We start from the raw sequence: 21,240 nt of genomic DNA, 5'->3' as shown, positions 1-21,240 counted from the left end.
TGTGATTGGATACTCCCGCATGTGTTTTTAATGCCCACAAGTGCATTTTCATTGCATTGCCTCTTATGAGTCCTTGCATTAATGTGTGAATGTGTTTGTTTTCTTTGGCCTTTACATGCATGTGCAAACAACATATGCTTAAATAGCAGGAAGTAGAGATTGATACTGTGAGTTAATGGGGAGTTTGACGCCTACAGGGACACTGACTTTGCGTTAATGGCTGGGGCAGCCGTGCACAATATGGATGGTGTTTACTAATGAGAGAGAGAGAGAGACATACTCGACGTCCATCTGCCTATCCACAGTTGTCAGTTTGATCATTCTGAAGTCTTGCAGCATAGCAGGAAATATGACTTTCTCTCCGGCTTTCCTTTCCTTTCCTGCTGCTCTGCTGCTCCGTCTTTATCTTTACTTCATCCCCTCATTATTTTCTCCCTGAGTCCTGTTGTTGTTGTTTTGTTTTGTTTTGATTTGTATTTTTTGCTGTGCGTCAGTGTGTGCATTTCATTGCAAAGAAGATTTGCAAGTCCAGTATGTAACTTGTAAGATCACACAGGTATCTGTGATTGGCCCTGCTTTCTTTTTTGCAGCCTGTCACATGTCTGTGTTTCTGGTTAATAGCCTGATGTCTGATAGATGACGGCAATAATCAGGATAATAAAAAAAGTCTAACAGCTCCCCAGTGCCCCGCCATTCATTATTTAGCATCTCTGCGAGAAACCCAATAAACCGTAGAAGTGTGAGCCTGAATGAGGAGCTCAGAGAGGCCTTCCTTACTGTGGAGCTCTGAGATGAGGCCTGGTGTGGAGATGAATGAAGAGCAATTTATGTGTTTTTTTTTTTAAATTTTATTTTATTTTATTTTTTTTATCCTGGTCATGAAAAACAGGAAAACGTGCTGCTCGTGTGCTTGTTTGCTTGCTTGTGTATTATTTTGTCAGTCTTTGTGAAGAAGGTTAAGCAGATCAGACAAATACCTCTAGTCAAAAGCTCACTTTCTTTCATCCATCCATTTACTCCGCTCTCCCTCTCCTCACTTACTCATTGACTCACTGGAGGCAGGGCCGAGTTTCCATGGCAACCGTTTCCACTCCCCATCTGCGTCAGAGGCTCAACTCTTCTTAAAACCTCAGCCCCCTTTCTTTTCCCTTCCTCCCTGTGCCCTTCCTGTCCCACTCCCCTCTACTTCATCCCACTTTCTCCAAGCGAAGACTGTAGGTCAGGAAAAACCTGGCAACTCGGGGTCAGCGCCAAGTACACCGCTTGCTGGAAATAGGATTTCAAGGTGTAAAATCGAGTGTATAATCCATATGTTAGAGAGGTGTGCGCGTTTTCATCTGTGGGCTGAGGGTGAGGGAGTGTGGGAGGGTGTTGACTGACAGGGCAGGACACAGATGTGGATGTGCCGGGTGGCAAGCGTGACGCGGCACTCTCTGCTCGCTGGCAGATGCGGCTTTCAGACGCAAAGGGGAAAAGGTGTGAGATTTGCTCTCTAATTGGCCTTCATCACATAAACCTCCTCAACATCACCACGCCTCATCATCAAGCTCCTGCTGTCTCCTACCCTTGGAAGTGAAGAAGCGGTGTCAGATAGACAGATCCATCAGGTGTGCCGCCTGCGGTCACCTCACCATGATGCTGTAATGAGAGCTTCCTCAGTTGTCTTTGGTATAATGATCTGGTGTCTTTGGGGGAATGGCGAAGACCTTGATCCTTCTCAGGAGGTTTCGCAAAAAAGTATTTACACATTTTTCTTATTCCAAAGCATGAATTATTTTAAATGGGAGCGAAAGCATTAACAGTACGACGGCACAATCTTAATGGGGCATATTTCCACTGCAGCACATCGCTCCCATGACAGCTTGCTGGAAGCTCCTGGAATATGATTGAAAATGACTGTTTCTTTAAGTTGGACACTGGAGATAATAGAAACTGTTGGGTAAGAGAGTAAAACCTCAACTCGCTTAATTGTGTCCACAAGGAGTAGTCTAAGTATGTCTTATTCACAGAGTGCTGTCAACACAGAGCCCTTAGCGCAACATGGCAAATTTAGCTCAGTCAATCAAACACGGGGCATATATTGTTAGGTGGCAGTTTGTTCTGTGAATCAGAGAATAGGCAGACAGTAATAGATTAAAGTTGGTATTATTAAGTATTTTCACTCTAAAGATTTACTTCATCTTCTCTACTTAGCTTCAAAATTTCACACCATCAACTGATATTTAAAAAGAACAATACTATGCACCATCACAGCAAACGTGCCTCGGGACTGAACTCTTATCAGCACATATCTGGGGCACTTTCCCTACTCTCCTGTCGACTGACTGCAGTTATTACCTCCATCCTTATTACCCACATGTGGAAAGAACTCGTTGAACCAGCAAGTGTAGAAAGCCTTTTCTTTCTTTCTTTCTTTTTACAGTGCTGTGTTTTTCATCTCACCACCACATACTCACAACCAATCCTCCCATCTATATTTTTCCAAGCCCTTCCCCTAGCACTTTTTCTACTAAATGCTTTGTATCCGTTTTGGCAGGACAGCGCAGACAGGTGCACAGCTCAAGCTGTTGTTCACCATTGAGCTGGCCTTATCGCCAGAGAGGTACACGGAACTGCAAAACTCAGGCTATCGTTTTGAATCCAACCCTATTGTGACAAAGGAATTTTCTATTCCTTTATAAAAACAATGATGCAACAGATGTGAGAACATGGTATTTATCAGAAGTAGAATGTAATTTCTGGTACCTGTGATAAATAAAGTTAGAAAACCAGCAGAATTATGTGCACAGTTTTGGGGTGTTGCTATGCATAAAAATGTGAATGCAGAAAGGGTTTCTTAAAGTGTGTTTCCGATATCATTTTTGTGCCAAACCTAGAATACAGTGTGCGTGCTACACCTGAGAGATAAATGAGAAAATTCTGCAGGTTGATAACAAGGAGAGACAACGATGTCCCTGCACCCTTCTGATTACTGTTATTATCACTGAAACAATGGGTCCTTAATTCCCAGCATAAAAATGAGCGAGCAATGTTTTTTCTGGTTAAAATGAAAACTGTCATTATCAGATTTTATCAGTTGTGGCTAACTAATTAAACTAACATGAATTAGCATATTAAGATACCGCCGTTAGTTAAAAACTGCTTTTCCAATGGACTTGTTAACATTTCTAGCTTGATTTAAACAGGAACTTTGTCTTAGCTATGAGCTTAATGGCTTCATACAATATATATAGATTTTTTAAAAATGGCATAAAAGAAGAGGCTTTATTCTAAGAGCTAGAAATTCCAGATATGTATGAGAGTAGTACCTTTTTAAACTTTGGCTGCAGCTGAGCTGCCATGGGCATTGTGGCAGCACAAACATTTAAACACAGTTTGACCCATAGCATTTTATCCATTACTTGTTAATTAGGTGGATGGCTTCAAATAGTCTAGATGAGGCTTCTCCAGAGGCACCACACCCTCCACCCATCAGACATCTGTTTATCAACCTGACTATTGCTGTGAGCTGCCACTTTGTTTGACTGGCATACCCGAGGTAACATGCAAATAAATTACAGAGTTGCTAATAAGTGTTACTCTAACCAAATTTGGAGTATCGAATTTGTTCAAATGTTGTGACTGGAGCTCGTAAACGTTTCTATTACGGTGCAAGGTTTTGTACCAGAGAAACAGAGTGAACAGGCAGAGAAACTGACTCTGGGGTTGGGTTAAGACGCGGCGCTCTTGGTTCTATTTTTACATATTCACTGCAAATAAACCGCAAAGGTCTTCAGATTTTGATGTTTTGTGTTTCTTGTCTGGTCTAAATTGTGGTTGTTGGCTGACTTATTCAGGCGACTCAGGGACTTGGTACCTGTATCATTTGTTTCCAGGGTTTTGCTGTTTATAAAATAATACTTTGTCAGACTGAGATTCTGACTAGAACTCTAATTTAACTGCCTGTGGTCACCAGAGGTTACAGTTGCTAAGCTATGATTGGACAGTCGTTCTGGGGTTAGTTTTAGCTGTCATTTGAATGATGGGTCCTGAGACAGGCCTACAAAATATTTTACTTTCTAGACTTGAACATAAAATCTTCATTCTTTTAAAAACTCAAAAGAGCAATAACTGGCCATGTGTGATGTTTGAGATGTCTGTCAACTTTCTTCCACCTCTCTGACTGGTGTTTCAGGTCGCTGCCTGCAGACTGATTCGGTCTAGAGAGCAGCATGGGGACACACCGACCCACAGCCTTAATATTCGTGGCCAGCGCCTTTGTGGCCAAAAGGGCATTTCTTTGACCAACCATAAGACAAACCCCTCCTTTCTGGAAAGAGCTGCACACACATAAGGACAGCCTGAATAATATTTATTCCATATTTATATTTGCTCTGGTAATTTTATTATGAAAAGGGACGGCAGTAGTCTGATTACAGAGCTATATAAGGATCTTGATCATATTATCTTAGTCATTATGAGGGTACTAATTAGGGGAAGTATAACTTGATTATGAAGTCTTTGTTTTCCAGCAGTATGTACAGTAGATATACTTCTGTGAATATACAGCTCTGTTTCAATGTTGAACGACGGAAGCATTGATGTGTAATTCGGCGTTTGAAAGAGCAACTTCGCCCTTGGCTAATATCAGTACTACATCTTTTTCTGTCAGTTTATCTACCGTTTATTTTTTTCACATATAGCTTAAGGAAAGATGTCTTTATTACAAATGTTTTATCTAAAATTATCTGGCTCAAAAACGATGCGGCTGATATCTTTCAATAAGGCCGATACTGAATGTTGGCTCAAACATTGGTGCATAGGGTGGTGCATACCCCTGCCTATCACCTTGTGACACTTGGCATGAGCTCCAGCCTCCCCATGACCCTGAATTGGATAAGCAAAAGGAAATATTCTTATTCATTCTTATTATTTTTTTTATGTGATATTTACCACTGCTATTACTACTTAATAACTGACACTAGTCAATAACTGACTCTCATCACATGTAAGAGGAATTACTGCTCATGTGTGTCTGTCTGTGTTTTGGCTGATTGAATTTGGCTGATTAAAATGTTGAGCGTTTGACATTCATGGACCAGTTTGTTGTGGAAACATTTTGTCCTTTTTTGTGAACCATTCTTTCTAAATAGTCGCTTCCATGTAAACTAACTTCATAAAATTATATATTTGCGTTACTGCCTCCCACCTGTTTTTCTACTTTTTTTTTAATCATGGGCTTCAAAGTGACAGCTATGGTATTGTGCCACCAACCATTGTAGAGACCTGAGGAGTCAGTAAGGCCAGAGAAGAGAGAAGAAAATCCCCAAGGCCTGTCTCATTAGAGACAGCTTCTCTGTCATAATTCTCCAGTTGTAGCAGCATTAGTCTTTCCTTTCCCTCATGTTAATTACAGGGGCTGTGTAAGTAATTGGCTCTTTTTTGGATGGTAAAGCTAAGGCAGAGGAAAAGAGATCATAGTTTTTCTTTATTGGAAGGAAAATTCTGTGCACATTTTTTTGCTCATGAGAGCAAGTTTCAGTGTTTGAGGCTAAGATTAGGGATCATTCTCCGGTATCTGGTATCCCAAATATTAAAAAAAGCCCCTTCTGTCCACCAGCTATTTCTCTTCCTTTTTGAAGTTAATGTTTTCTTCATCCACCACCCCATGTGTTTTTCCATGAAGTGTGGTAAAGTAAGTGTGACACTGCAGTTGACAGTAAGGTGCACAGTCACCCAGGCCGATGATCTCCAGAGGGTTGTCAAAGACTTTAGCTACAGATAGCATCAGCAGGATTTTGACCGTCATGTATGTGATAGTCAAGTAATAATTTCCACTGCTCTCTGTGGCTTTAGGTAATAGCAAGACAACTGCTTAGTCTGCTTAGCCTGCCTGCTCCCACAGATATATCAGAGCGGTGATTCTGTTTAGCCCAGATCCTAATGAAATATTCCATCTTTGCCACCTCAGTGGGATGGGGAATTGAATGTGCAGAGGCTGCTACGCTATCTCATATTGTGACCTGCTGAATGAGGGAAAGCTATCAGAATGTCAGATTGTCTGTATCATTATTTGGTACGATCCGCGCATATAAGCTTGACACTACAAGTATTCAATTTGGATGGTAATGATATTACGCCGGAAAGTGTATGCACTCAAATCATCCCTAATGGCAGCATTACAGCAGGCATTCAGTTGGACAGATTGAAACATGCTGCAGCCTATTGATGTCGAAGCCCAGGTCACAACTGACGCAGGTAGAACTTTCATGACGTTTTATGAGAAAGCCACAGACTGTGAACATTTGCAGGTTTCATTTTGTTCCAAAGTGCATGGTGCAATGCAGCAAACGTCTCGGTCAAGCAACCCGCTCGGTGTGTACAAACACATCCCGACACGGAAAAAATGGCACGCTGGTCACAAATTTGGGTCAATAACATACAGTCAGATAATAAAAGAGATAATAAACATTTTCATTCCCTTTGATTATTTTTTTTCTTATGTTATCTCGGGCCTTTTTATTTGTCTTATTATCTAGTACGTCCCATTTTTTTGCTGCTGCAATGGCCCACTTCCCCTACAGGGGTGATTAAAGTTTCATCTTATCTTCAAACGAGATTACAGCATGCAGTAGCTCTCCCACAGGTTGAAGAGCTAATTCGGGTACAGCAGATTGACCAACCACAATGCTACCAGCGAAAGGGAATCCTTTTTACTTTTTTTTGGCACAGTGCAGAGTCTCCAAGGGTAGGATTAGCGTTCAGCCCTTTTTACAGTATGTTTGTTTGTTTGAGTCCCGTTTTCATTTATTTATTAGAGTGACACATAACTCGAGGGATTTTGTAGATGTCCTTATCTGAACAGATGGGCTTCATATTATCACTTCTGATCCATTTCACAGGGAAAGTGTCAGGCGGGATTTGTGTTCAGATGTTTTAAGTTGTCTTTAAGACAGAGCTGTTAATAGAAACAAATAAGGTGTTGGGGGTTTTAGTTGAATCTGTTTGAGACACTTGGGGACATTGATAGAGCTTTATGTCCTGTTTTTAGTCTTACCTTGTACTAAGTGTTGGCATAATATTTCTGAGGCTGATCTGAAGTCAGCTAGGAACATACCACAGGTGTCAAACAATAATATTTATTGCATCTTGATATCAGACGTGATACTAGACGTGGGACTTGGCCTGGCATCAGATCTGGATCCAGACATTTTTGACAGGATTCTTTGCCATCACAAATACAAACAGAGACATGATGGGATATGTTTTCAAGAATTTTTCACAATCGATTTCACATTCTGATATCTTTCTGATCCAAGGATTTAGTTCGTGCTTCATGTCGAGGGGATTATCAGCCTTGATGGAGGTAAGGCCCCCGGGATTGGTCAATGACGCCCCCTGGCAACCTTCTGTCACTAGGGAAAAATGTGGATTCCCCGACTGACTGGGGAGTGGTTGCTTGCTGTCACTGGATGGAATAGGATACTGCACCAAACACCTCCTTGGTCTTGCTTTGGTTTATAGCAGGTTGCCTCACTCGCCTGTAGTTTGCCTGAAAGAACCAGATTGTGAATATTTGCTAACTAGTGGCAAACCAGAAACAAACACTATTGACCTTCAAAGTAAAAGCTGCTTCAATTTGAAAAACATATACAGAGTATTAGTATATGGAGCTCAATGATATGGAAAATAATCTGATTACAATATGTATTTTTTCACATCAATGAATGCTGATATAAATATTGCAATATAAATAAAATCACTATTTCTCAAAAGCTTACAGCTTCCTTTGTACTCCTCAGTAAAGATGTGTGGTTAATTTCAGTTTAAATAGTATTTCATTTCTGTCAGAAATTGTATTTTCATACTAATAAAAGTTCATCAAATTTATTGTGCAAAATTGATTCCTGGAAAATACTTCTTAACCTGTTGCCCCCAGTACACCAGCAAATCCGATCAAGAGCTCAGTGTGCTACTAGTGAGTTGAACACTGAATACTAAATGAGCATCAGAAGCTGGGGGATCAATTTATCTTACAGGGTAAGACAAATTATCTCTCTTTTGTTTATCTTGGGTTTTTTTCTCTCCCTCACACTGTTTCACTGGAATCCTGCCATGCCCCAGAATCGTTTTATTGTACAATATTAAAGAGAAGAAACAGTCAGCTGTTGGATTTTCATATTCTCATCCAATTCGGCAAAATGCAAGGCAGCACTTACTTGATTCCCTCTCACTCCACAGAATTTTTTTACCTGGTTGTTCAGATAAACCGCGCTCTGTCACCACAGGCTTTTCGTTTCTTTTCTGCCGATCGGTTTACTGAAGGGAAAAAAAAATATGCATGGCCTTTTTTTTGGCTCGCTTCTCCTTTACCTCCCTCCGTTACTTACTCCACCTCTCTCTGTTTCTCAGTTGTGTTTGCTTTGTTTTGCAGTGCGCTTCAGTGCGCAGGAAGATGCTTTGGTTGCTCAAGGTTAGATTGCTACACTGATCAACAAAGAGCAAGTGTGTTTTCTTTTGTTTGACACGAGCAGCGCGCCTCCCCAAACAAACATACAATGCATTTACTCACAGACAATCACAAAAATGTGCATTAGACACATCCACACCCAAGAGGTTGGAGTACAGGGCGAGCAGTTTCAGCACTTTGCCTGGCAAACAGCTTTATCTTCTGTATTGTCAGATACATATTTAATTGACCTTTCATGTATTAAGCTACTTATGTATTCATCTTAACTTGGCATTTTAATTAAACCAAGTTTTCTGTTCAGTGTATGTTTTTGTGGACAGGAACAGGGTTAAAAATGTTATCGCTATGTCGCTATATTTGTTAGCGATTTGTCCATGTTCAGGGTTATTAAATCTTACTTAAAGCAGCGTCTCTCCAGCCATGCAGTATTATGGGCTGTGGGAATTGCTACAAAAACATACACATCCCAAAATGTCTCCTGAGAATAGATCTTAATATTGCGTAAGGGTAAGATAACTGGACGACTATATCACCCTCTGATCTCCCACACTGATGCATTGCCTCCTTGAGAAATCCACTGGAAAAATAATCATCTTCTAAAGGACAATTGCCAAATAACACCAACATGTTGCACTTCTGACATATTTACCAGGCCAACAAGCTATCTATGCCAGGGACGCTTGCTGCAACCTTAAACTGCACGCACATAAACATGTAGCTAATCACCAGTTGTTTGAATTACTGTTAGCTACTGTGCCTGTTGTCCAACATAAAATGGTAAACTGCGGTTTTCATAATCATATTTTCTGAGTTGGTTCAATTTTAAGTGAAAAAACAAAGCCTTGTCAAATTAGTAGAGCTCGCGTCCTGCCGCCCTTATGTTAAGTTCAATAGCACATGCCAGTGATTTTAGGCTGTTGTTAGGAGGTTGCTAGGCATCGTGATGACATCATAAAATATGCATAATGAAAGTTTTTGTGGTTCCAAATCAGATGTTACTGACATAAAATAAAAATTATATGATGCTTTTCTAAGCATAAATGCTACAGATGTTCATTTTAACCCACTGGTAGGTCGTTGCTAGACAACATGATAATGTCAGATTAGATGCAGAATGAAAGTTTTGTGGATGTAAATTACAGATAACTAATAACTGTTAACTAATAACTTTAATTTAGATCCACAAAACTTGCTGTGAAGTAGATTCTTACTATGCTTTTTAGGTTCTACAAATAGATTATTTTAATGAATGGTGGTTCGTAGACAATTTAATGATAATATGTCAAGCATGATGAATATTTTGTACATGTAAATGAGATGTTATCAGTGTTGAAATCAAAATGATACAGTGCCTTTATAAGGCATCAAAGGTGCATAAATGCTACATTTTAACCCACTGGTAAGTGGTTGCTAGGCAACGTGATAATGTTATAATATCTGATATAGATAAGAACCTCCATGGTTTCTCAACTGATTACAAGTTAACAAACAAAGATTTATGTTTTTATTTTTTAACGATCTGACTTACTCGTATTGAATAACTTTAAATTTTATTTCAGCCAGTGCCAGTTTTTGGAGAGTTTTTTTGCAAGAATTGGGTTAATATTGCTCATTGTTTTAGAGATGTAACAGCTTGATTGAATTTAACAAAACGTGTGTGAAGCGCACAAAAAGTGCTGCTTACTTTTAATTAGAATTTCACCAACCTTTACAAAGTTAGGTTTGTTTAATTGCTTTTGCCACAATAGTCAGTTTCCGTTTTTTAAGTTTACTTGACTTTAAAGACTTTAAAGCGTAGGGAACATCAGACATAAAAAATACTGTGGTTCGTCTTTCCTGAACAAAAAAAGGCTAACTCCAGATATGAAACGTAGTTGCTTTAGTTATTTATAACTTCTCCAATTCCACAAATGTTAAAGACAGATTTAAAATCATTTGTTTTTTATAATTCCAAAACAATTGCATTCTGATGTTTTGCTGTGAAACTGTAAATCCTGTGTCTTTTCTTAAGTGGGCAGCATTTCTGCCTCAGCAGCTGCGTTAGTTCTCAGAAACAGAAAGCCCCTTTCCCCGAGCCATCACACATCTGTCACAGGAGTGAGGTGCACACGTCTGGTTTCATTAGTCTTTTGTCACACACCCACCTGCTCACATGTACCTGAACATGTGCACAGGTGATCGGCTCTGCTCATACTGCAAAGTGATTGATTTCTGTCACTGCTGCCAGTCCGCATCTCATTTTTTTGGGATATGAAGGTAGATGTCTGCTTTTGCTTTTTATGCAGCAAGTCTCAGCGTATTGTTTACACATGGCTGTTTGCTGGATAAAAGAGTGACTTTTAGTGAGGCTTGAAGATCATTATTTGTTGTCTGTGCACACTGTTTCTCCAGTGTAACAGCAAAGACCAAACCTGTATCATCTCTGCAGGGAGAGTGAGCCAGTGCTTGAGATGTCTGGCAGTAATGTTGAGGCTTGACTGATGGCATCTGTAGGGACGTGATGAGAGCCAATTATGAGCCAATTATGCTGATTAATGGGATTATAGCTAGTACCTCTCCTGGTAGATAGTACTTACACATGCAAATAGAACCTTTCCTCCTCAAAGTAGAGCGGATAAATTCAATTTCTCTCACAGTTCCACCACTACTCAACAATACAGGCTTTCCTAATTGAGACGAGATCCGTTGTGAATGAAATAAACATTTTCAGTGATTGTGCACCCATGAAGTCTTTTCCTCTGAATTCGAAAAAAGCTTAAACGATCACTGGCACCTTATGGCTGTCTTCATTGAGCCATTTGACTTTGCGACACCTCCGAGTGCTTCAGAAATCTTCAAGGAAGTCTTTTGGTCTGATGGGCATTAGATGCTCAGCTCACGTTTGGAAGCAAAGCTCTCTGTCAGGGAAACAAGGACAGCAGAAAGTGGCCCTGTCCTCACATCTCCTCTATCCACTCCCTCTCCCCGGGGTCTGCTTGAGAGAAATGAACTCTCGATGGTGCTTTGCCTCGCTCACTCTGAGAGACCTCTAGTGGCGTCTTCCCTGTCTGGGTGCAGTTATGGGAGCTTTGGAGAACTCTTTGGTTAAGTCTGTGCTTCATTTATAGCGTATATGCTGTTGAACATCAAATCTTTATATAAACTCTGGTCTCCTGCAAAGCCACAGCAGCTGCCCCACAATCATGTGACTCTCAGCTAACATCTAAAGCACTGCCTACTCCAATATTTATGAATGATAAAAGCAGCACAAAGACTAAGTAGATTACATTTGAATGGTATCTCGGTGTGCGTGTCTGAATGCTGTTGTGTTTGGGAACAAAGCTGTATACAGTATGTGCACCTATCCCTCAACAAATACGCGTAGTATCAGTATTGAAAATCTGAATTTGTAACAACCGAGCAGCTTTTTCATTTTGAGACTTTGGCATGGTAACCAGGTATGCATTGATTCCACTTTTCCCCTTAAAAGTAAACTCACAGTATTGATGGGCACAGAGAACCTGTTCAATAGAGCCGCTGTTTCTCTCCCTTTTTAGTATTTGCTGAACTGATTTGGATCATTAGTGAGGATAATATACCTATAGAATAATTTATTCTTCAGTTTAAATAAGGAAGGGTCTGTCATTACAAAGTGACTTATTAACTAACAAACGCATGTAAAGATGGACATTAATAAGATCATAGGTCTGTTTCTTTATTAATTCCTTTATTGATTTTACAATGTTGCGTGTTTAAATTAAAAAGATGTCTAAAAAGATTTTTAATGACTGTTACTGCAGAAAACTGTGCATGCATTGGTAAAAAGAAGATTGGAGGCATTAAGTTGTAATTGATTTGATCATTAGCATTTTGATCCACTTTCTTATGGACATGGGCATTGCACCTGTCCTACGTTCATCTGTAATCTGATGTGTGGCATCATGATCCTTTGGGTCCTGTTGGCTGTGGGGTATGGCCTTTGTGAGTTAGGCTTGCTTGATTGGATCATAAACAAAGGGAATCTGGAGACCAAGTCAGCTCTTTATCATGCTCCATGAGCTCTTTGTGAGTTGTGTTGTCCTTCTGGGGAGTGCGGCCAGTATGAAGGCGTGTGCTTAGCCTGCAGCAATCTTTAGGTTGAGGGTACCTGTCAAAGAAACATCAATTCAGACAACTTTGAGTCTGAGTACCAGTAAGAAAGCAAAGAAAGCATTGAATCATAACATTTGAGATTCTGAAATCAGCTAGTGCTTGACACTTTTCCTCGATGAATAAGTTGATTAACATGAATTGACTGCCAAAATTTTTTCTGATGAATTTTGTGGTGCTTGAATTGAGCTACTGTCATTATTTTACCACCTGCTAAGGCGCGTGGATGAATATTAGTTTCAGGTTTTTGCACCATGAGACAGTTTTCCATGTGGATCAAAGACATCTGGCCAGTATCCAATTTGTTCAATAACACTGGCATAGGCACTGGTACATCACATCTGTGCTTCACTAATTGTAACTACAGTACTTCCTTTAGTTTTTTTAATTAATCAGTGTCTTCTGATAAATGAAACCAAAGCTAAAAATAACTGGTTTTAACATTGCAGATGAAGCTGGAGCAGTGGTGTGTTCGTTGGTCTTTAATACTGCATCTTGAGCTGACAACAGAACTGTGCAATAGTAGTGTTTAATGTAGCATTCATGAACTGTGAGTATTGTGAACAACATAACTTGAGTGTTTAGCCCCAGGCAACATTCATTATTGATATTTACATGAGAGCAGGGAAAACCTCAGCAGGAATCGGTAGGTAAGCTCAGGTGTGAGAGCGTTGATCTGGCCAGTAAAACACACAAATGATTACTGGTTCAGTGATAAAGACATAACACATTAAAATCTATACATGTATGTTTTGAGTTTTGGCGATCCTAGCTCAGTAATCTTGTGGCGAGTCCTTACTCTGTGTGTATGTGTGGGCGTGCTCCATCTATCCCTCGGAGAGACATTGTACCCACAGCATGACTCATTTAGGCGCCGGGCAGCAGCGAGTACACACTCCCCCTAATCTCCACGCTCCCCAGAGCAGAGAAAATGGCTGCAGTTAGCCAATTAGAGCACTGGGACTGGATTAGGTGGACAAGCATTGTGTCTGGAAGGAAGCAACATAGATAGAAGAGGCACGTCTTACAAGAAGTCTAAAAGCAGACATGTGCACAAGCTTGCTTCAACAATGATCTAGATAAATGCATATACCATGTGTGCACCCACACAGAGAAAAAAAATGCATAAAGCTGCCTAAAGTGCAAACAACTCTATAGAGAAGAAGGTGTTATTTTATACAGAAAGGCTAACAAAGCAGCAGAATCAATAGCTCAGTGCTTCCCGAAGTGAACAAGCCTGCAGAGGACACTTTGATGAACCAAGCACTGAACTGAAGTGTTTGGTGTGGTAAACAGGTACAATACAGCCTCCATCTGCTGGATTCAACGCTGTCTATCAGAAATGGAAACATAATGTTCTGTGCCTCTGATTTTGTTAGCAGCCTGCTGGTATTTTCAGGCAAAAAAAGAAGAAAGACCACATGTTTAAAAAGAAAAAAAAAGTAGAGAAGCAAGGGGAATTTGCTGCAGTCAAACAGTACGTGACACCACGCAGACCACCGTTTTCTGTTTGCTTTGCTTCCTCGGCTTGATCTGTGTCTTTGCTAATTAAGCTGTGCGCCTTTATTCCTTTGTCGTGTTCTCCTTGTCTCCTTATTCCCCACCTCTCTTTTTGTGGGGAGAAAACAGATTTAATTCACACTGAGCTCATCCATAAACTACTTTGATAATTCTGCCTCCTCCTCTTCTCTCCCCCCTGTCTTTCTCAATCCCACCAATGTCTATATTTAGAGGGGTGACTTTACCAAGCAAATAGGTCAAAGCTGTTGAGAAACACACGAGAAGACAAAATTATTCGGGATTCCTCACGACTCCTACAGAGGCTTAAGCCAACCCTGAATAGATTTCTTGGTTATTAATTTATTTTATTTGCTGCACAGACTGCGTCACGGTTGTTGTGTGTTCACGTATCTGTTGAATCCAAGGTCCAAACATAATTCTACTTGGGCTAACAATCTGTCATAAGTTAGTATTTTATTAACAGCTGCCAAAACAAATCCAAATCCATTTAGCATCCTAGAAAGACACAGCGCAAGCCCAGAGGGAAAGTCAGCAGCAGAATCTCAGCACTTCTGTACGTCCCCTCTGTAATTATTGTAGTTTTCCTGCAGTTGATTAGTCAGAATTGAATACCTACATAGAGATCCACTGATGTCTTTTTTTTACTTTCGTGAAGTAAAAGAACATTTTAATTCAGCCTACTCTGCAACAAATGACCTTTTGTTGTTGTTTTATGAGCTTATGCATAATTGATCAGTTACTAAGCCCTGATTAGTCAGTGAGTGTTACTACACCTGCCAAAGTGTCAGACTGTGATTTGAGTCTAATGTAAACCTGTTTGGACACTGAGCTTGCATACTTGGACAAGCATGACAGAGTCAAGATTTAGGCAGCAGAGAGCTGCTAAACTCTACCAGCTTCTACACAGGAGAAAATGGCACATCACATTATGCATTGGTTACTATAAGCTGTGACCTAACAGATTGCCTTTGAAAGTGTACTGTTTCATTAATTTTTGCCAGTTTTCAGTTGAGGAAAAAAAAAGGAAGGTCTCTCTAACAACAGCCCTACACTCGATCTTTTAAAGAACTCCAAGGCTTGACAACCTGCCAGCTATGGCAGGTCTGCCTGTCAAGGTACTGAGGTATAGGTGCAACACTATAGGAGGAGAATACCAATTCAGCAAAGCAGTTTTGCAAATTGTCACTTATTTTGTATGAATTCAGAAAGGTGACTGTTACTTAATTGCTGACATAACTGCAGTGCTAAATGTACTTTCTCTCTCTTTCTTGCTATACATATAGTCTCCTAATTATTTAAACCAAAGGCATTATATTAAGTTCAGGAATTAGAAAGTATTCAAAAACCCTAAATCAGAACTGCTATGACCTCAAATTAGAACTGCAATGCTACTGAATTGGTACTGAAATACCAGGTTTGAGAAGTATAGCCAATGTGAAAGTCAGCATTTTTTCTAATGGCCAGCAGGGGAAAATCCTGTTTTGATTGGAAGGCAATTGCACAGATTGCCTGATGTGAGATAACCTCTCTACAAACTATTACAGTCTGATGTGGACTGACTGAGTCGGTGTAGGTTAATCAGTTTAACTCATCTGCAGTGCATTTTTTGAACCCAAAAAACAACCCCGTTTAACTCCATTAATTCACTAACCAAAGTAGATCGATGGCAGACTGTGTCAGTCTTGTTGGCTTTTTATCTCCATTTTGTTGATTGGTTAGAAGATCGCAGCTGACTACAAGCGCTTGCAGACCTGGTCCTTGTTTCAAAGGAACAATTTCGGCTGCAAAATTTTGGTCATGCCCAAGTCTTCTGCAACTGTTTTATGGTTTACTGTGCTCAATTTTTTGTACACGGTCCATGAGTCTGGAGAAGAGGAGAGAGACAGGTGAATTAAAGCTAACATTAGCAAAATTTCACAGTTCATCAGCTATTCATCATGAAAAACGAGCTGCAAACTGCTCCAATAAGCAAACTTCTCCATGGAGCTAATATAAAATACCACAAGAGGGATTTGTTAGCCCTTCATGCAACTTGTGCAGCACTGTTGATGCCAGATGTCTTAACAATTGGACAAGATAAATTTAAATGGCCAACATGGACTGACCTCGATAACGAAGACTAAGTGTTGGATCAGTGCATCCCTAGGTTACATGTTGTGGACTTCCTCCTGCATGTCAGAGTCAGACAGCCTGTATTTCAGGGCTGGATCAATATTGTGAATATTATTTAATAAAGCTTAGAAGGCTGGTGTCGCTGACATTAATAAAAGAGAAAGAAACCAATATGAGTGTCAGGTTTATATTGTTATGTATTTGATTTTGATATTTTTATCATACATAAAGGTTGTGCTGAGTCAATAACACAAATCTTTCTCTTAGAGATATTAGTATATTGTCAGTTACTAAAAATATAGCATCACATCAGAATCATATCACCCCGTGTTCCTTACTTTGAGGTGTCTGCATGCTAGAAACAGATAAGAGCAGCTGCTGTTTTCCAGGACACTTTGGTGAATCTGGCCTATCTGCAGCATTTCCTGTCCTTTATGCACTCACCTCCAACCTGCATGCAGTACAGAGCATGAATCATGAGGACTTCTCAGGGCCAGGGTTATTGTTTCCAAAACTATTAGACTGGACTCAAACAAGAGGCTCTTATATTGAATGAGCTTGAACTTTTCCACAGAGATGAATTGACAAGATTTTCTTGCTGCATTTATCAAAGACAAAACACGGCTCTGCAAAGGCTAAGGCTACACTGGCACAAAAACGTACTTTCCAGTGTGAAAACATTTTCTTAATGATTGATTTTAACCCAGTGGGTGGTGAATTTTAGGACACTTACAAGGCTTTGAAGAGTTACGTGGCCCTAACAAAATAGTCACAGCCTTTCAGAGGACTTTTTATTTCAAGGTGTGAAACTGACAGAAAGAAATACTTTATCAGATGTGAGAACAGGTTTTCATATTTATCTGTTTTTCCATTTTCTTTTGTCTTTCTTCGCTGGCTGTCGGCTCTCTGTGGAGAGCAGCCTGAAGCTTTAGTCCAATAGGCTTTAATATCACCGTTGGCTTCGGTGACATTTGTGCTCAAAGGCCATTTTTCACTTGATACTGTCTGACTGTTGACAAAACTGAGAGAGACCGTGTCACTGACTGGTGTGTGTGTGAGTTTGTGTGTGCACGTGCTCGCCTGTCCATCTATAGCCTCCTATATTAGTATTCAGAGCGGGTAGCTTCCTGACACTATGTTCCTTCACGCCTCTCCTAGAGGATTTCCGACACTCTCTTTCTCTGTCTGTCTCCCTCTATCTCTGCCTCCCTTCCTCTCCTCACTCGCGTTGCTTCCAGATACCAACAGCCTACGTTTCTTCCACATTGCCATGGAGACAGACGTGATGTCAGCGCTGGTCTGCGGAGGTTTGTCAGATTATAAACTCATTCTCCCTATGTAATCACCCTAAAGATTATTAAAGAGCACATTACATGCCTGCACCACCTGGCGCAAAATTAAAGTGTTTTCTCAAGGACGCGCGATCGATAAAATGCATGGAGCAAAGGAGCCTGTTTAGCTACTTTCAGCACCAGACATCGGTCACTTATTATTTGGAGACATGGTGTAAAAGGGATGATTTGCAACAAGCACAGGTGGCAGAGGGCTATTATGTTCGATTCTGAAGAACGAGAACAGCACACACACAAGATTGCACCTGCGCTGTTTGACTTTTTCATTTATTTTCATTCTGGGGTGGTGAAGCGACACACACACAGCTGATAAGAAGTCGGATTTGGGACACGCACATCAATACAATAATCTTGTACTGATGTGTGTGTGGGTGTGTGTTCTAAATATTACTGCTTAATATATATAATATGCAAATACTTCCTCTGCTTTTACAAAAGTGCTCCCCATCCCTTCTTAAAAAAAATAACATGTTTCTGTGTGTTTATTTATATTAAAGATAATGTTCTTGTAAAGCACCATTTATTTGTGTTAGATTATATACATTAACATGTAACTCCTGGAACATCTTCAAAGACAAATAGCTTTTCTGGTGTAAAGAATTGCTTTAATCAATTTAAAACTCTTGGCTGCATAAAGTACATTTGTAGTGATTAATAATAATGGCTATAGGAGCCAAACTTTGTTTTCCCCACAGAGTCAGATTTCTGCTTGTTACTCGAGTGTCATCTTTATGATTAAATCCTATGTCACTGTCTTAGACCGCAGCTGGCAACAGTACCGGTAGTCCCTGTTCATAAATGAACAGGTTCTCCACATGCTGCTGGTTCTGGCTAGAGTGGCCTTCCAACTTGCAGAGCAGAACGAAGACCACCATTGCCAGACGCAGTCCCAGTCGGTGTAGTTGGAATCCAACTGACTACAGCACAAGAGACTAGAAGCTAGAAGATTGAATGCAAGACGGAAAAGGCTAGGGCTACATTGCTAGCGTTAGCAGTAATTGATCTTTCAAGAGAAAAGAAAGAGGGTTGTCCGCTGGTAAACTGATCACAGATTATGTAGTTCCATCAGATAGGAAATAAAATCACCATATTTTACTTTGACAAGATACCTGCTTCAAGGCAATTTACACAATCACCCATCCACAACTTCCAGATCACAGTACCTAAATTACATGACCAAATAACTGGGAAAAAACAGCTATGTGAATGATTTACAGTGGTCCCTCGCTATAACGCGGTTCACCTTTCACTCCCTCGCTGTTTCGCAGTTTTTTTTGTGTGCAATTTTGCATGCTTTTTACAGCCTTAAAACATATATAATAATAGTAAAAAATAAAGTTGGCTACTTGGCAGATTTCACCTATCGCGGGTTATTTTTAGAATGTAACTACCGCGATAAACGAGGGAGCACTGTAATGCAAATATTTATGTTCACCTGAGAGTTTAGTATAAAAAGACAAAAAGAAAGGATTGACACCTCAAAAGGAAATTTGTCAACAATTTATTGTAGATAGTTGTGTTTTTACATATCATACATATACACATACATATTATTCAATTGTAGAAATTTAATTATAGAAAATACTTTAAAGTGACAAAACAGACCTTTGTTTAAGAACGTATCTTTGTAATGAATACATCCTTAAAGAGCTTAAACCTCCAGCACTTTTAGTATATATATATATACACTTTATTTTTTAATTTTCAGCTTGTGGCTTTCATCTGGTTTTCTTTGCGGCTTCCCTGCTGTCAGTCTTTTTCAGACAACCTTTCCTATAACAGATTATTATATTATGTATTATTTAGAAGATGCTTCTGACATGGTTACCAAGTTAGTGTCTGGGTAAAAATGCCTTGTTCATGCCAGAGGCCAGAGAATGGCCAGACTGCTTCAATGTGATAGTAAGGCAACTGTAATGCCTGAATTATGTATCAACTGGAAAGCTACATCCTAACTTAGGATAACTTAGTAATAGAAAACCCCTCTTAACCCCATGCCGTAACCTTCCACATAACCTGGCAGCACCTCCCAAGAAATGTAACTCCATGGCGAGTCAATGCAGCCCGCAGTGACTGAACAGCATGGAAAGTTGCATGGTTGGGATAAGAAGGGTTTCCAATTATGTCATAAGTTATGACATAGATTTCCCACTGAAGCATTTTTTGGGCATAACTCAAATAACCAGTCATTAAAACTAAGGTATGCAGATGATCAGACGTACTTCAGCAGCAGAAGACCACAATAGGTGTCGCTCCTTTTAACTAAGAACAAGAGATTGAGCTTACAATTTGAATAGGTTGGAAAAGATCATTTTTTGTTCATATACCACTAAATCACATTTAAGTAACTGTATTGGTTAGCTTGAAGAGTAAGAGCAAGAGTTGAAAGCCCTTAACTTTCACACAACTCCTATGATTCTCTGTGTCTGCTCACAAAGCTCCAACGGGTCTGTCTCATCTCGGATATAATCAGCCTAAATGTCATATAATGTCTCCCCAGCCTTAGAGGAGGTAATTGCACACTCTGCTGTTGGGTCTCAGGTGCCAAAGCAGAGATGTTGCTTCAATCAAAAACCAGACGCTCTTCACTCAAAAATAAATTGGAAGACTGCTGCCATATGTAGAGGAAAAAACTTCAAAAGAAAAGAGCTCTTCAGAAAAGAGCTAATTTTGGAAGAACTAGTTCACGTTTTGAGTCTCAATATTTAGAGATGAACTACATTTATTACTTGTAGGTGGGATGTTTTCTTCATTTTTAACATTTTCTTTTTATTTGTGATGCTTTTAAGTTTGAAATCACTACTTTTAGTTCATCCTGTACTAATCAACTAAACGTGAATGTTACTGAAACAGGAGTAACTGGTAGTTTCTTTATCACAGTTTTTTTAACCCCAGAATTCCAGAACAGTTTTGACCTCTGCAGGGGCCTCGAACATAATATTTATCCTACACATGCCTTTCTCTATTGAGACTGATAAAAGCCGAGCACAGTGTGAAATTGTCCTCAGTCTGCTTGGTGTCAGACAGCTTTTAGATCAAGCTTCCCGCAACCTTTCAGAGCGCTTTGTAAATGTTTCTGAGGAAAACTAATTAGACAGCAAGTGGTATTTCACTGCTGAAGAATGCATATTGAAATTGTAAATATCCCTCCAAGACACACTTAAAATGTGCATAATATTTAAAGGCGCTGCTGCAATCAATATTAATAACATGCACGGATAATCTAGCTATAGTGTCAGAGATGCTGTTGTTTCTTGTCTTTGTTTAATGGGATCACAGGTTCAAAGCAGCAGCTGCATTGTTAACTAAACAAGAGCGTACACACAATACATACAGAGTATGAACCTGCGCTGCTCACAGTAATGGACTGTTGCTGTTCTCTCTCTGGAGAAACAAGAGCAGTAATAGCGTGTTCAAATGCTAACAATGACATATGCTTCCATTCACCAGCAAAGCTGAAAGTAGAATAGCCCCAATTTGTGCCCTTCATCTATTAATATTCAAACTAGAGCTTAGCTTCTGTTTTTATGAAAGCTAAGGTCACTAACGGGTGTTCGGAGGCTATTTTCAGACTCTTCAAAGACACCTCGTATCATCACGAAAAAAAAAAAACTCACTCAAATTATAGCAACAATACAAAAGGTTTTATGTCAGAGATTCAAATTCTTTCTCACACCA

At 39.8% G+C, this 21,240-nt stretch overlaps 1 protein-coding gene and 1 long non-coding RNA gene across 9 annotated transcripts in view; one reads left to right on the top strand and one right to left on the bottom strand.

Moving 5' to 3' along the window:
• magi2a (membrane associated guanylate kinase, WW and PDZ domain containing 2a) overlaps positions 1-21,240 on the top strand; it is a 272,345-nt gene that overhangs the window by 89,570 nt on the left and 161,535 nt on the right. The gene's annotated exons all lie outside the window — the stretch shown is intronic.
• LOC112842710 (uncharacterized) lies at positions 12,327-15,867 on the bottom strand. The gene is made up of 4 exons (XR_003214685.1): positions 15,750-15,867; positions 13,377-13,566; positions 13,193-13,253; positions 12,327-12,575 (listed from the first exon to the last, which is right to left on the bottom strand). It is a non-coding gene; the product is annotated as an uncharacterized LOC112842710 (long non-coding RNA).

The sequence above is a fragment of the Oreochromis niloticus genome, linkage group LG17 (assembly GCF_001858045.2).
Source record: "Oreochromis niloticus isolate F11D_XX linkage group LG17, O_niloticus_UMD_NMBU, whole genome shotgun sequence".
Lineage (NCBI taxonomy): Eukaryota > Metazoa > Chordata > Actinopteri > Cichliformes > Cichlidae > Oreochromis > Oreochromis niloticus.
This window is presented reverse-complemented; position numbering and strand designations above follow the sequence as displayed.